Source organism: Anthonomus grandis, chromosome 4 (assembly GCF_022605725.1).
Source record: "Anthonomus grandis grandis chromosome 4, icAntGran1.3, whole genome shotgun sequence".
NCBI lineage: Eukaryota > Metazoa > Arthropoda > Insecta > Coleoptera > Curculionidae > Anthonomus > Anthonomus grandis.
This window is the reverse complement of record NC_065549.1, coordinates 39955719-39971432: the sequence shown is the minus strand read 5'-3', so window position 1 is coordinate 39971432 and position 15714 is coordinate 39955719. Positions and strand designations below refer to the sequence as shown.

General features: G+C 33.3%; 1 pseudogene; it reads left to right on the top strand.

The window, feature by feature from the left end:
* Positions 1 to 15116, top strand: part of LOC126735688 (uncharacterized) — a 43216-nt pseudogene extending 28100 nt beyond the window's left edge.
* Positions 15117 to 15714: the final 598 nt, after the last annotated feature.

Here is a 15714-nt window from a genome sequence, read left to right as displayed (position 1 = left end):
TTCTTATGGTAATAAACAGACATAAAAGAACATAGCCTGTTTACAGTCAATTAAATAAAGTAATATTTTTATTGTAACAAATAACATTAAATTTTTTTTTATTCATAAGTCTTGGAACTAACCAACTGATTACATACACTAATGACAAATTCATATGATTTTAAAAATTTGATGTCAGTTCGATCAGTACATCCTGAATTATAGTGGTTTAAGTGAAACTATTTTTGTGTTCTTTCAACAAATGGAAATACTGAGTTTCATTGTTGAAAAACATGAGTTTCCGTTGACCTGGCATCTAAGATATTTGTATGACTGAACACGTTAATTTGTTGGTTCTGTACCTGTAGAATACCTCTTCCAACTTGATTTTTATTAATGACCAAATTGTGCGCTATTATTTGCCATATGGTCCTTAAGGGTAGTTTTCCAGTGTATATTCGAATATTTTGTTTGAGTAAATATTAAAAAGTTGTGGTAAAAGCGTTGATTGAATAGACGTTGATTCGACGTACGACATTCGACAAAGTGTTAAAGTAGGAGTAGATACTCAGTGACGTCTTGCCTTGTTGACATCGTGACCGTGTGTTTTCGTTGGAGAAATGGAATGGGAACAAGCTAAAGTCATAGCCTTTATTGAGGCCTACAAACTAAACACAAATCTATGGGATTCAAACCAAAAACTATAAGAACAAGAACTTGAGGCACGATGCCCTTATGGAAATTGGTAAAGAATTTAACATCAAGAAGCAAGCGGTAGAATAAAAAATTAAAAATTTTTAAAGACAATTTGCAAGAGAAATAAAAAAAAAAGGACAGCAAGAAATCTGGCTCTGGTATGGAGTGTATAAAAGTAAATGGTTTACTTTTAAAAGTATAAAATTTTTACTAGACAAAAATAAGACTTTGAGAGCTTATCTATGTATTTTTATTTTTAAACGACATTTTTCACCCATTTTTACCTGTTTTTACCAACCAAATTTTAACCTGTTGTTAACTGACAGAATATTTACAGTTTGGCAACAACATAATTGTTGTGGCCAGTATAATAATTTTAAGAAAAAAAGAAGTTATTTTGCTCTGTAATTTAGTAAGTTAATATGCGGGTACAATTGAATAAAAAAATACTGATGCATCATCTTCTCGGAAAGAAAAAGATCAAGCCTGGGAAAAAATTGACAGCAGAGTTTAGTGCAAAAAACCCTGTGCCAGGGGTAGTTCGAACCCTAAATAATCTTCGAACAAAGTATGAGGGTATAAAAAAAGATCTAAGAAAAAAAGTAGCCAAGAACAAATAGGAAATATTTAAAACTGGTGCCGGTAGTGCAACCATAACACTTACCACCTATGATGAAATAATTTATAATTTAATAACACTGAGTGTTTAGGGACTGCCTTCAAGGTATGATGATGATAGTAAGTGACAGAATATGGTAAATCAAATTTGACGTTCCTATATGGGATTTTTTAGATGCATGTTCTCTTTTCATTTCTCAGTCACATAACAGTGGCATGGCCAGCAAAGAGGGGCAGTTGAGAAAAGGGTGTAACCTTAAGTCGGGCATTAACATATTAAATAAAGAGAGATTTAACCAGATGAAAAATAGCAAAATACTCATACAGATTAAAAACAAAATTTAGAATATTATACACAAACTTCTTGCAAAACTATGCAAGCTCCAACTCTTTGAAAAATTTGAGGTTATAAATTTCCTGGTAAACCTTTTATACGCTGCTTTTTCCTATTGTTTACTTATTTTACTATTAAGCAAGAATTATCCCGGTGGTAAGACAAACAAGAAGTTCATAATTTAATTTTTAATGTTACCAGCAGGATAACTTTTCCAGACACTCTACCAGCCGGCCCATAATTTGGCCCTAAGGAAGCATGCTACTGTGTGAATGGCTAAAGTCTCTACTGTATTGAAATTCGGACAAAAATTCCTGAATTGCGAAAACCGCAATACAATCGTACCAATCTGCTAAGAAAGAGCTATCTGCTATCTGGGCGATAGGCGGTTATTATAAGGCTCTGAACCTATAATTGATATAGCCATGTGTGTAACTATTGCATTAATGAATAAGTGAGTCTACTCAAAAAGTAGACACTCCGGAGATGGACTAAAGCACCTGGCATGAGACACAAGTAGATGGGCCCACTGCTTTTCCCAGCAGACAACTACTTCGGTTGGAGAGACGTGAAATTTGGCTAATGATGGGTCTTTTTAACTGGACACTGGCCTTTAAGACATTACCTTTACACCATAGGTATTGCGGACAATTCTGTAGTGTTGGTAGGAACATGAAAGTGTAGACCATGTTATCGGGCAGTGCCCAGTACTCACGCGCACTAGCTTCATACATCTGGGTAACACCTGCGGTTTCTCCAATGACATTAAGCCTTTAAAACCAGAGTGCCTCATTGGTTTTTCCAATGCTGTTGGCCTCTGGTAACCCTCGGTAAAGAATGATGGGTCAATTAGGAGTCCTATGTGCATACCAGCTCAATTGACTGCTCACTGTCTTACAATTACAATTACAACTTTGCATTGCTTTTCCACGAACCGTATTCTCCAGATAAGACCTCTGACCTTTCGCAAATCTAAAAAAAGCTTCAAGGAAGGAAATTTGGCACCAATGAAAAGGTGACTGCCTGATTAGAGGAATATTTTGGTTGTTAACACAAATTGTTCTTCAAAAAAGACATCGAAAAAGTAAAGTAGCGTTGATACTGCTCTGTCTCATTACCACGTAAATGCAATTTAAAGTCTTAATACTTTTGTCTTACTTTTTAAAAAACCAAAAACATTTATTAATAAAAAAAATTGTCCTATATAACATAAGGGATCACATATTTATAAAAAAATAGTATAAACTTAGCCATAGGGAAAGAGATAAAAAGATACAATCAGGGATATCCACCTTTCCCTGGTTCACATGCGTCTAGTTGCCCTTTTCATGATTTATACAGGGTCGGCCAGCGAGATCCCCTTAAATTTCGTGAAGTAAAAAGCATCGTATGTCTTGTGCCAGAATTTCGGGAATAATTTATTTTTTTTTGTAGCTGGTCCACGTGTCAGGGAGAACAAAGTTTTTGGTTTGTCTGGAATTCAATTTACGGCAGTCATAAATATTCATTTTAACAAGGCCCTATGATAATTTCCTAATTTGTATTTAAATGTTAATTTTTACACGTTTTTACCAATATAAAAAATTATAATATTAAATGCCTAGATTAAAGAGTATCATCTTAGACTTTCTTATGATTGTCTACTTTTTAAAACTAATTTTCCTATGATTTCACTTCCACATGATTGGTAAATAAAATAAAGAGCTAATCATTTATGCCTTATAATAAAAAATGGGTGAAGGTATAAGTAGGTTTTTCAAGACTATAAGAAGCGTTACACAACTTCATTAGCTATGACCATATTCTTATTGCTATTTTGCTAACACAGAAATGTTTTGTGTATTTATGCTTCCGAAACCCCAGACAGAGCAAATAAAAATTTTTGAATGACTGTACATTCGTTTTGAACCTTCTTTCCTCAACTTCTTATCCAGCAACTCCAATAGTCTATCCAGAAAAAAAACTTAATTTAAACATCCCAGGAGCTGCACAACATTGATGTACTATTAATATAAGGAGCATTCTTTAAGGCTCATCACAAGTTCTCCTTGGCTAAATACGGTGTACTTCATCTTAACTGTACTAACCAACGTGAGTTAGTACAGTTGAGATGAAGGCTCTCATCATGGTAGATGCGAAATCCTAATGAAGAAAATAGCTTCATAGAAACTCATCAGCCACTTTCCACCCACTTTACTTATCTAGGGAATTCATAGCCTCACTTCTGTTCAGCTTTTAGATTATGTTAATGTTGGTCCAATATTAACAAAAATTACAAAAGTTCAGGCAATGCATCAAATTATATAATCACAAAAAATCTTTGAAAACCCTTTCCTCCTTAATATCCTACCATTAAAAATCCTCTTTAGAAGAACGTCTTTTAGAACGTCAAACAATAAGTTCCTGACAAGCCAATTCTATAGGGCTACAGCTTTATAAAATCAAGGATCTGATCACCATGATCATATTATGAGAACCCTCAGAAGCAAATCAGCTTTACTAAAGAGAGGAAGAAAATCTTTGGGTGAATCATAGCTACAGCAATCAGTTCTTTCTGCACAAGAAACTTTCATCGAGGAACGCAACATAGGCTTCAGATCACGCGAGTTATGTATTTTATATTGAAAATACACTTAAAAAAAAATAATTTTATTAAATTTGACAACCAAAAAATAACTACGTTTAAGACGAAAATTAATTATGGAGTGTTTTTCTATATCTAATATTAATTAATCGTAAGCTAATTAGTATAACAAAATAATATAAACTAAGCATAACAACAATATAAAATAAGCACTTTCATCAGAACCTTGAGGTCGATGTCCGGGTTGTACTGGAACTGGGTCACATAACTCTTCCCTCCTCAAGTTCGGAAAACATGGGTAACTTTGTTTTGCGAAGAGGAATCCGGGCATCGGGGTGTTCTTTCTTAGGCTGCTTCTTCCTCTGCATATATTTCCATGAGCCATAAGCCATTGCACATAGGATGACAATGGCTAGCATCGCTGTGGGGGTTATCCAGTGGTAATTTATGGTGGAGGTTTCGATGAGATGAAAGTTTACCGAAGACAACGTTTTTTGAGCTACAGCCAATTCTTTGAAGTTCACCTCTTCTAGTTGAAGGTTTGACATTGGAATTTTTGGGCCTATGTCTGAGAATTTCGGTAGCTGCATCACATACTGAAATTCTATTTTCTTCTCCTTCGCGTAGATTTTGTTCTCTATCTCGATAGGGCAGTCCGGTATGGTTATAATGCTGGCCTCTTTGATTTTGTGTAGTCCTTGTTGACATTGGCTTCGTATAATGGTTTCACCAGATGGTATCGCAAGGATTTCTTCTCTCTGTCTTCTATTTGGGGGGCACTCTTCTTTTGAAGTCCAGTAGTCGTTTTTCGCAAGCATAATATAAGGGTTGGATAGAGAGATTGTTTGGTTCAGGATGGGGATGGGGTATATTTTGTATAGTGTGAATTCTTTTGGAGAGGTAATTGGTGTGTGAATAGAAAATAAAACTATTTTATTTTTTATGATTACTTGAACTGAGAAGAATTTGTAATGATTAATAGGTTCATCAAATTTTGGGACGTGATTTTCGCCATATAAATTTGTAATATTATTTACCATTTCGGTGACACAGCTTGGGTTTATTATTGAGTTATGCATTATGTTTGCATGAGCAAAGGATATTGCGTTTTCTATGTTATTTATAATTTGGTTTATGATATTTGATTGAAACATTATGTTATCCAATATAAGGGATGCATATAAGATATTTGTTAGGTCTACTTCTAAACTTTCTAATATTTTTAATTGATTTGAAAGCGTTTTTTGATTATTCGTGAGTTCTTTAATGCTTTTCGTATAGGTCTCCATAACGCTGGTCAAGATGATATTTTTATTATTTACTTCTTGTTTTAAGTTTTCTTGTTTTTGGTTAAGAGTGTCAAAGTATTGGTCGAAACTTTTTTCGTCGTCTGAGTCGAGAGAACCAAATAACCATTTATTAATTTTACCAACAGCGTTGAATAGTCCTCGTTTCGGTCTTAGGGGTAGTGTGTGGAACAACTTGGTATTTGATAGAATGGATTCTAAAAATTGATATGTTTGTGAAAATTTTTGTCTTGTTAGGGTTGCAAAATGTTCTGCTTTATTTAGGTTCGTTAGGGTTTTATTTGAGGCATCTAGGATGTGTTTTATATTAAATAAACAATTTTATATCTGTGTTAAATTAATATGGTAAAGAGCAGTATGCTGGGAAATCGTAATAAAGGTTTTGCCTTGAGATGTTGGAAGGAGAGGATTATGGATTTTTTTAAATTTCTAAGGTTGTAACGATGCGTAGTACGAGAAGGACCAGGTAGTGCTTCATCTGAAATGATTTTGCGTTGAGGTTTTATTACGTTTTTGTGAATGTTTTTCTTTGTATTTTTATTTTGAGAAATAATGACATTTTTTTTAGTTGTTATAGGAGGCTCAACTTTTTTATATCTGTTACTTTCTTTTATTTTTGATTTTTGGGGAAAGGTTTTAGTAAATAGGGGTTGGTCAGGATCTACGCTAATTTCTTTTTGCCTGTCTTTATTAGCTTTATTTAAATTAGAAGTCTGTTGTATAGTAAGTGATTCATAAATTTCTTTATTCATGGCTTTTATATTTTCCGAGTGTTTTTGAATGTATTGCGTCAATTTTTGTTCTTCTGAAAGTTCGAGGGGATTTTTATAGTCTAGTTTTCCTCCAGCAATTTGGAAAGGGGTGTATTTTAATGAATTATGGGTCTAATTATTATACGATAGAATAGCATAGTTCATAAGATTGATGAAATTTTCATTGGAACTTTTATTTTTTAGGGTTAAGGTTATTTCACTCAATGTGGAGTGTAGGCGTTCTATGGGGCTGTTTGAGTTTGGGTTTCGAGGGGTACAATAGTGAAGTTCAATTTGATGTAGGCCGCAAAGGTTTTGAATGACCTCGTTTTTAAATGTCGAAGCATTGTCTGTCGTAATTTTTCTGGGCAGGTCATAGTGGTTGAAATAAATAATTCATTTATTGGCAATTTACTTGTTGGGGTTAGTAAGGGGTACGCTTGACCTAATTTTGAGAAACTGTCGATGATGGTTAGGAATGAAGTATTATGTGTTTTATATACATCAATGTATAAGTAATCGAATGGTTCATAACCAATAGGGGTGGGTTTGAAGACTAATTTATTTGGGTGTCTTTCGTATTTTGTTTTTTGGCATACTTCCCTCAAGTTTACGTATGTTTTTACGTCGTTACGTACGTACGTGTTTTATAGAAGCGTAGGTTCGTATCCTACCGACTGCGTCAGTTATGTATTTTATATTGAAAATACACTTTAAAAAAAAACTAATTTTATTAAATTTGACAACCAAAAAATACGTTCAAGACGAGAATTAATTATGGAGTGTTTTTCTATATCTAATATCGATTAATCGTAAGCTAATTAGTATAACAAAATAATATAAACTAAGCATAACAATAATATAAAATAAGCACTTTCATCAGAACCTTGAGGTCGATGTCCGGGTTGTACTGGAACTGGGTCACATAAAGTCCAGTTCAGAGATCTATTAGAATCTTTGATGTGTCGCAGATGCCGCACTAACTAGTCCGTGCGTCTATGTCGTATTTATTGTCGCATGATATACACGTTTAAATGGCAAAATTTTATATAATTTACCTATGAAATCATTTTAAATATACATAAAACCCCATGTTGTACACTATTTTTTATTTGTCTTTTGAAAATGTCAATTTTTAAAAAGAAAATAATATCACAAGAAAATAATATCAAAAAATTGACCGCGGACTAAAATCCAAGCATTTTACAAATCATTTTAAATACTTGCAGCACTCCCAGACTGTCACCTCTTTTTAGCTAGTCTATTAAACAAAGATAAAATGCCTACGATCTGGCGATTCCTACTTTAAGTTGTGCAAGTGATTGTGTATCTCTCTCTATCCCACTGATTTTGAGGATTACGGGGCCGTACGCAGATAAATTTTTGGACCGTTTTTGTATTATTTTCGTCGTGTTTTTAAAGAGATCTTTACGGATGGGTCTATCCATAGCCGATCGATAGTTCTAGCCTGGACACTTATCCCCGCTTCCATCGATACCTCACAACAGAAGCCGAAATCATGCGAGGCGACGACCGCATCGCGATGGCAAAAATTCCGCGCTGGGCCACGTATTTTGCGTTAATTCGAAATAATATTTTACTGCAGTTATTATTGTAGTTTATAGTAAGATTATGCATTTAAACTTTTATACTACCAAACTATTTTGATACTCGCTTTGAGTTTTAAAAAGAATAAAAATTCGGTATTTAAATTAGGTGGGTAAATTAACAATTTTATTTTTAACTTACATTTTACAATCTTAATTTTATTTAGAATAATGCCTACCGTTTGCTGCATTCCTGTTTAAGCTCAGAAAAAATTAAAATGGATTTTAATTTTTTTTTTGGTTTTTTTTGATTATCTTCGGAATCATTCAAAATTTCTATTTTTTAAATAAGCAACAAAAATTTGGCGTAGGTACCTACCTAATTTTGTTTTCGGCATTAACGTTTTTACGAAAAAGTAATACAGCAATACAAAAACTTTCCCATAGCAACCAAGATAACCCACAAAAGTGTCAAGAATAAGTTTTTGAAAATTTTTTTTTTCAATAATCTTCAAAACCACATAAAATATAATATATATTTTTTTATATGGCATATTCTTTTATAAGTAAATAATGTGCAACTTTGGGGTAAATTATCCATTTTCGTATTTTGAGGGTAGACGAATTTGAAACACCGTTTATGTATATTTTTCCAATAAAATAAATAATAAAAAATATTTAAAACATTTATTATATACCTAAAAATACGTAATAATAAAAAAAATATATTATCTTGTAAAATGTAAAATATTAGGTCCCGCGGTATCTCCACTTAGTCGTTCCACTGTACGGCGTGCGCCACCAAATCTCGGCTTCAATTTTGACGCCACGAAACCAGTGTCACGGCTAGAACTCTCGATCGGCTACGGTCTATCGCCTTTAAAATAGTTGTTGGATGGGTCTATCACCTTTAATAGTTGGGGGGGGAGTCATGTGAGGTTATTATTTGATGTGTTTTGCCGGTTTTGCTTTTTTACACGTTTATTAAAGTGGAGAACTTAGAATTTGGCCTGTATTCGTCTAAATTTTTTGCAGTTTTTAATGTGAGGAAGTGTGTTTTTTTATTTGTGTTTGTGGATTTGCTTTAATATTATACTTAAAGACCTTAAAATGTTTCGACCCTGGGAAAATAGGCAGGAAAATTTGGCAAATGAAGAGGACAGTGTTTGTGCCGGCTTATGGAGACCGTGGGTGCACAAAAAAGACAGTAATATTTGTGGTGAAAACAATAAGAGTGATCTGGACAGTGATTTAGACTCATATAGTTCTGATAATTCATTTTCTTGTGTTGAGGAAGCAGAGGAAGAAGCCAGGGAAGTAAAAGCTATAGGGGAAAATCAAGGGGTTTTAAAACGTAATTGCTTAAGTACAGACGCCAAACAAATTTGTTTAAATGTCTATAACAATCTAAGGAATGATCCTCAGATCACAAATGATTGTAGTGCTTTGCAAAAAACAGCGTTTTTAACAGAGGTTCCATTTAGTACAATATGCTATTTTGTAAAAAAAGGGATTAAAGACAGAAAAAAAGGAAAGATCCAGGACAATCAAAGGGACTTGACATGGACATTGCTAAATTGCTAAGGGAAGTTGTGTATTCTAAATACAAAAACAACGAGGTTCCAACTATAGAAATGGTTAAGGACACCTTATTGGCAAGGGACAAACATTTCACAGTCTCAACCTTGCGGAGATACCTAATAAAACTTGGATTCAAATTTAAGATGGTTAACAAATGGGCTGCTGTAATGATAAAAGATGTTCCACCGAACCGAGGATCTCGGATGATCATTATTCATTGTGGTTCAAAAGAAGGTTGGGTGAAGGATGGACTGAAATTGTGTGGCAAAAAAATAGAAGAGTGCAATGTGGACTATCATAGAAACATGCATGCAGATATATTTGAAACGTGGTTTGAGAAAACATTAATTCCAAATTTAAAGAAAAACAGTGTCATTGTTATGGATAATGCATCATACCATTCAAGGCTTTCTGAGAAAATCCCAAACACATCTTCACATAAATTGGAAATTGAGACATTTTTATTAAAACATGATCTCTATTTTCACGAATCTTATACAAAGAAACAATTATTGGAAGTTGTAAATACCAAATCATGGGAAAAGCAGTATGTAGTAGATAACATAGCTAAAAAGTATGGTGATATTGTCCTCAGACTTCCTCCATATTATTGTGTATTTAATCCTATCGAGTTGATTTGGGGACAACTAAAAAGGAGAATTCACAGGAAAAATAAGTATCCAAAATTTGATAAAAAGGGTTTAAATTTGATTAAGGAGGAAGTTATGAATTTAGGAAAGGAAGAGTGGAAAAAGTCTGAGGAAAAAATTATAAGATATGAAGAGGAATATCGTAATTTGCATCAGATTATTTTGAATGGAGGCGACCGTTTCATTATAAATTGGGATAATGATGAATCTGATGCAGAAATTGAAGATCTGTGGCTAAACTAGTTATTGTTGCATATGGTAAGACAACCCTTTTTTTATTAATTAAACAAGTTAATTTTTTTTTTATAGCTTACTGCCTCTGTTTGTCCTTCAGCGATACAATAAGGACTGCTTCTTCCTGCCTTCTCTGGGAAAAAGTCCATTTTTTACCATAGTAAGAAAACCCCTTTTTTACTAACTAAACCAGTTTAATTTATTTTTACAGTTACTGCCACACTTGTTCTGTCTCAGAGAGGCAAGACTACTTCTTTCATAATTCACTGGAAAAAAAAAGCCTATTTTACATCTGAGTTGTAATTATTTAAAAAATTAATAATTGTAATTTTATTATTAATTTAATTTAAAAATTATTTCCGCTACTCGTGTACACTTTTTAAATCTGTTTTAGTATCCAAATGCTTTATTGCGACTGTGCGAGATGAAGTTGGAATCCATAGCGGCAACAAAAAAACTGATTCCTTCCTTAATGGAAGAAACTTCTAAAGAAAAAAAGGAAAAATTGAGTTTAGAAAATTGTATTAACTCTTTGGGCCAGATTCAAATGAGTAATTTTAAGAATTTGTATAAGAATTTTAGTTTTTAGTATAAGCATTTATTTTTGTTAATTTTCATCTAATCTCTCCTATTATGCACAATAACTATATATGAGGCAAACAAATTAATAAATATTACATTCAGGATGCAAAGTGTGTTTTTTTTTATAAGTAAAACTTGTGTCTTTTACACACATAAGATATAGACAGCTAGATGATTTCTAATGTAAAAGTTTATTTTAAAAAATATACTTCCACTTTTCTGATTACATAATTACAATAATATATCATAATATGTATTAATTTAAAAAAACCAATAATAAAGGACATTGAATGTGGCAGCCAAAATTCCCGTTAATAATAACCACCAAATAACAATAAATCTCAATACCCAAAAAAAGGAAATTATAAAATTTGAAGATTAACCAAAACATTTTTCCCTTTTGTGTCAAAAAGTAAATCTTAAATGCCTTAATCCACAGAATAAATGGGTCTAAGTAATTCGTACCACCTATTCTCTCATCACTTGTTATAAACATCACACTGATGGCGCTAAAAACTAAATTTATTAAATTAAAATTTTTGGTTAGACTCATTTTACGTGCTTAAATCTTATATTTAAATAAAATATTATCTTGCTATCAACTATCCTGAATTTCTAACTAAATAAAACTAAACCGAAAAATCCCCAATAATAAAGTTTTAAATACAAATAAATTTTAAGGCCGGACCTGTGCAACTTTTCACGCTTGAGTGACTGTGATTGAGGTCAGACGTCTAACAAAATAGTACGTGGGCGCATGTAGTCAAATTTTAGGAATCAAATGTATAAATTCTTGAAAAAATGCTTAAAGCATTTATTTATTTTATGGAATGATTAAATATCGCTTAGAATATTATTTGACTCTTTCTACATAAAATTTTGCGATTTAAACATGCATGTTGTGTGACAATTCAAGCAACACCGGCACACGTACTATTCGCGGAACATCAAAGATTCTAATAGATCTCTGAACTGAACTATTACTCGCGTGATTAGTCATAAATAGAAAAAGTCTAGAGCCAAACAAAATTGGGAACCCAGTGCTTAGGAATCTGTCTAATAAATACCTGGATGATTTCACTAGAACTTGTAACGCAGTATTCCTATACAGTCACATTCCATACTAAGCAATGAACCTGAAAATTTGTGGAATTATTAATATCCTATCAGCTATAGGGAAACTCGTTAAAAAACTAATATTAAGAGATCTAGAAGCCACCACTAAGAGACTTGAGATTATCTTTCTGGAAGAATTCGGATTTTAGAGAAAACACTCCATGGAGAATTGGATCACCAGACTTCATATTTTAGATGAAATAAACTGTAATGACCATACAGGAGCACTCTTCCTCGATATCACCAAGGCATTATATTAGGAACTTATAGGTAAACTCTAACAAATTCTTGCAAAATTTCTGGGCACCAGAGTAATCCGCGCCCTTATGCAGGCCAAAAACTTTCAGCAAAACATTTTGTAATTTTTGAAATTTTTGTTAGCTAAATCCGAGTTTTTGCTGACAAAAATTTATTTAAGTCCTACTAGCTCCTAGCAAAAATTCTACGAGAGTCCACTCCTATTTAACATCTACATGTGACCACGAAGGAGAAAGAAGATGAATGAGACCTTTTAAAAAGGCGATACTAGTTTCTCCCTCGCCTCTAAATGAGGTATGATAATACCTGATATTTTGATAACAAATAAGTTTTAAAAACAAGTAAGGAGAGTAGTATCGCATTCGATTTATATTTGTGCGAAGAAATTTTAATCACTTCACGATTTGTTAAGAAGTATCCTAATTTGCTACCCATATCCCATAGTACCGTAAGCAAGATCAAAAAACAGTTTCGGGAAAATGAGCATTTAAGACAAACAAAAAATCATCATCGGAGGGCGCTCAGTGAAGAGATCAAAATTAATGTTCGCTCTCTCAAAGAAAGTCCCCCCTTTCTATACTAGGCATATAGCTAGGGAACTCGAAATTAGCCAATCTTCAGTGACAAGAGTTCTTAAATCTGAAAAATATCATCCTTATAAAATAACAATCCCCCAGGAACTCACCGAAGATCCGAAATAAAAGACTCTCAGTTTTGCGGACAAATGATGGAACTACTAGACAGGAATGTTGTAATAAAAAGTCTTATTTTCTGATCAATCAAAGTTTATGTTGAAGATGAGGTAAATCATTAAATTTGTCATTATTGGGCAAATTTAATGATTTTTGAACGAAGGCCACACTCAACATCCAGAAAGAGTCAATCTTTAGGCAGGAACTGTTGGTGATGAAGTTATGGAACCGATTTTCTTCTTGAACATCTTAATAGAGCTTATTAAGATATTTAGAATTCTTGCAGGACCTTTTTCCGAATTGGGCTATTTTGTTCAAGCTTACTTCCGGAATACAAACATCTGGTATCAACAGGACGGTGCGTCTCCTCATTTTGCAAGACCTATTCGTAAGTACCTGGATGTATCTTCAGGTACATGGGTTGGCAGAAAAGGACCCTTTAAGTGGCCACCCAGGTCTCTGGATTTAACATCTTTGGACTTTTTTCATGGGGTTACTTAAGAAGCAAAGTTTTTAAAACCAAACCGATAAATATTGATAATTTCAAAGAATGAATAAGACAGGAGTGTAGGCTAATTCTGGTGAAGTAAGATGAGTTTCAGCTCCGTTTAGGGTCATGTCAGTTAGTAAATGGACAACATTTTAAACACCTATTACAGAAAGGCTATTAAAATCATTTTTTGAATTAGATAATGTTTGTTAAATATCTTAAAAGACAAGGAGTAAAATTGAAATTTGGCATGCATGTATAACCTCTTTCAGCTTTTAATATTGGTCATTAAAAAACAGGATTGCCATTAAAAAGAATAATCAATGCCGTCACATCTCACATTTAAGACACTTGGCATCAAAAAATTTTACACTAAAATAAAGGCAACTTAAAATACTAATCGACATATCCGAGCATATTAAAAAGAAAAAAACATCTTTAATTTAGTGTCGTACTGCATACAGTGAAGACAAATACGTATCTTTGCTAACGTACATGCACCCTAACAGAATTTTCCTAAAGCCAGGTTTACACGGGTCAAGTAAACGGTCAAGTTACTTGCCTTACGTGGTCGCGTTCTACTTTATTTGATTCACAACTTGATTCAAAAAGCGTATTACCAATGTAAGTCGACAGTTAAAAACATGGTGGAAAATTGTATTGTCATACGAAATTGTGTTGTTAATCTCACAAATAAATACTCTCCTGGAAAAACTTGGAGGAAGAGAGAAATCTTGAAAAAATGATATGGTGTCGAAACTTACACGGGAAGAAAGTCGAGGACCTTTCACAAATTTAATTAGGGAGCTGCGATTTAAAGATTCTAAAGAATATAGAGTGATGCTCAGAATTACTGCTAAAGAATTTGCTATTTATTAGGCTTAATAACGCTATAAGTTCAACAAGAGGACACTATTATGAGAGGTACTATCAAACCAGAAATCTATCTATCGTGATTCCCAATTTATCATGATTCTCATTGCTTGTGAAACTGTATATGACTGCATAAAGATTATCGTAAAGGTATGTGAATAGATATTAATACAACATTTTTAAATTGTTATTTAGACTCCTTCATAAAAAAACAAACAAATTCAATTGTAACATTTAGTTTGTCAGGTTACATGTTTGCGAGATAATATCTCCGATAGCAGCATCATCATTTGCAACTGTGTCCTCGTTCAGGACGGGGTAATTGGTGCTGTATACAGGAGTAGTTGCAGTAGATGAATCCCGAGAAAGGGTTGGTAATTGAATTGCAGTTAATACGGAAGCCGCAGAAGAAGAATTACTTTCATTTAACGCATTCAATTGACATTTTTGTATTACTCTTTGAATTTGATTTTGCGCCATGGCAATTAGCAAGGGGCAGTTTGTCTAAACTGGCTGCAATGAACTTGCCAAAAACTTTATGTTCACTGATGGATTTAAAAGTTATTATTTCCTGGAGTTTTTGGACTTTTACAACAGTTGGGGTTAGTGCCTACTTCTACGCAAAACCTGTTTTACCAGTCGATTCTACTCAAGAGTATGTTTTGCTGGTCGAAGGTCTTATAGGAGTCTTACGAGAGATTTGGAGACGGTTCTTCAATGAGTTGTTCCTCTAGCAGATCTTGTTGATTTTCCCTATAATGTAATATTTTTTTTTTACTTAATGATTATTTTTAATTTTTTGTTTAATTTTGCAGGTTCCTGATATATATGATGCATGGAATAAAGTTGCGAATGGGTTTGTAGCAGGATGGAATTTTCCTTTCATTTGTGGTACCATTGATGGCAAACATATCTTGATGGAGGCTGGCAGTCAATACTGCAACTATAAAGGGTCCCCCAGTGTGGTACTATTGGCAATTGTAGATCACGATTACTGTTTATTTTATTTTAAAGCAGGAACAAAGGGATCTAAGTCAGATGCTGGTATTTTTTAAAACAGCGAAGGAACTCTAGAAGAAGGATTACTACCCGATGGTTATTTTTCAGTTAGTGAGGATGATTTACCACTAAAACCCTATCTACTTAAACCACATAGTAGATACCAACTACCTCTTACCGATGAAGCACCGATTTAACCTCTTATCAACTCAACCAAGCACCTAAAGCCAGAAAAATTGTAGAAAATGGTTTTGAAATCTTTAAGGTAAATTTCGTGTTTTTGAAACAAAAGTAAAGATAAACGTTTCCTCTGTAAATAAACTGGTTAGTGGTGGAATTGCAATTTACATCTGGTTACGAAAAACGTCACCAGATCAATACTTCAATAATGCACAATTGGTTGATTGTGAAAACCAACACAC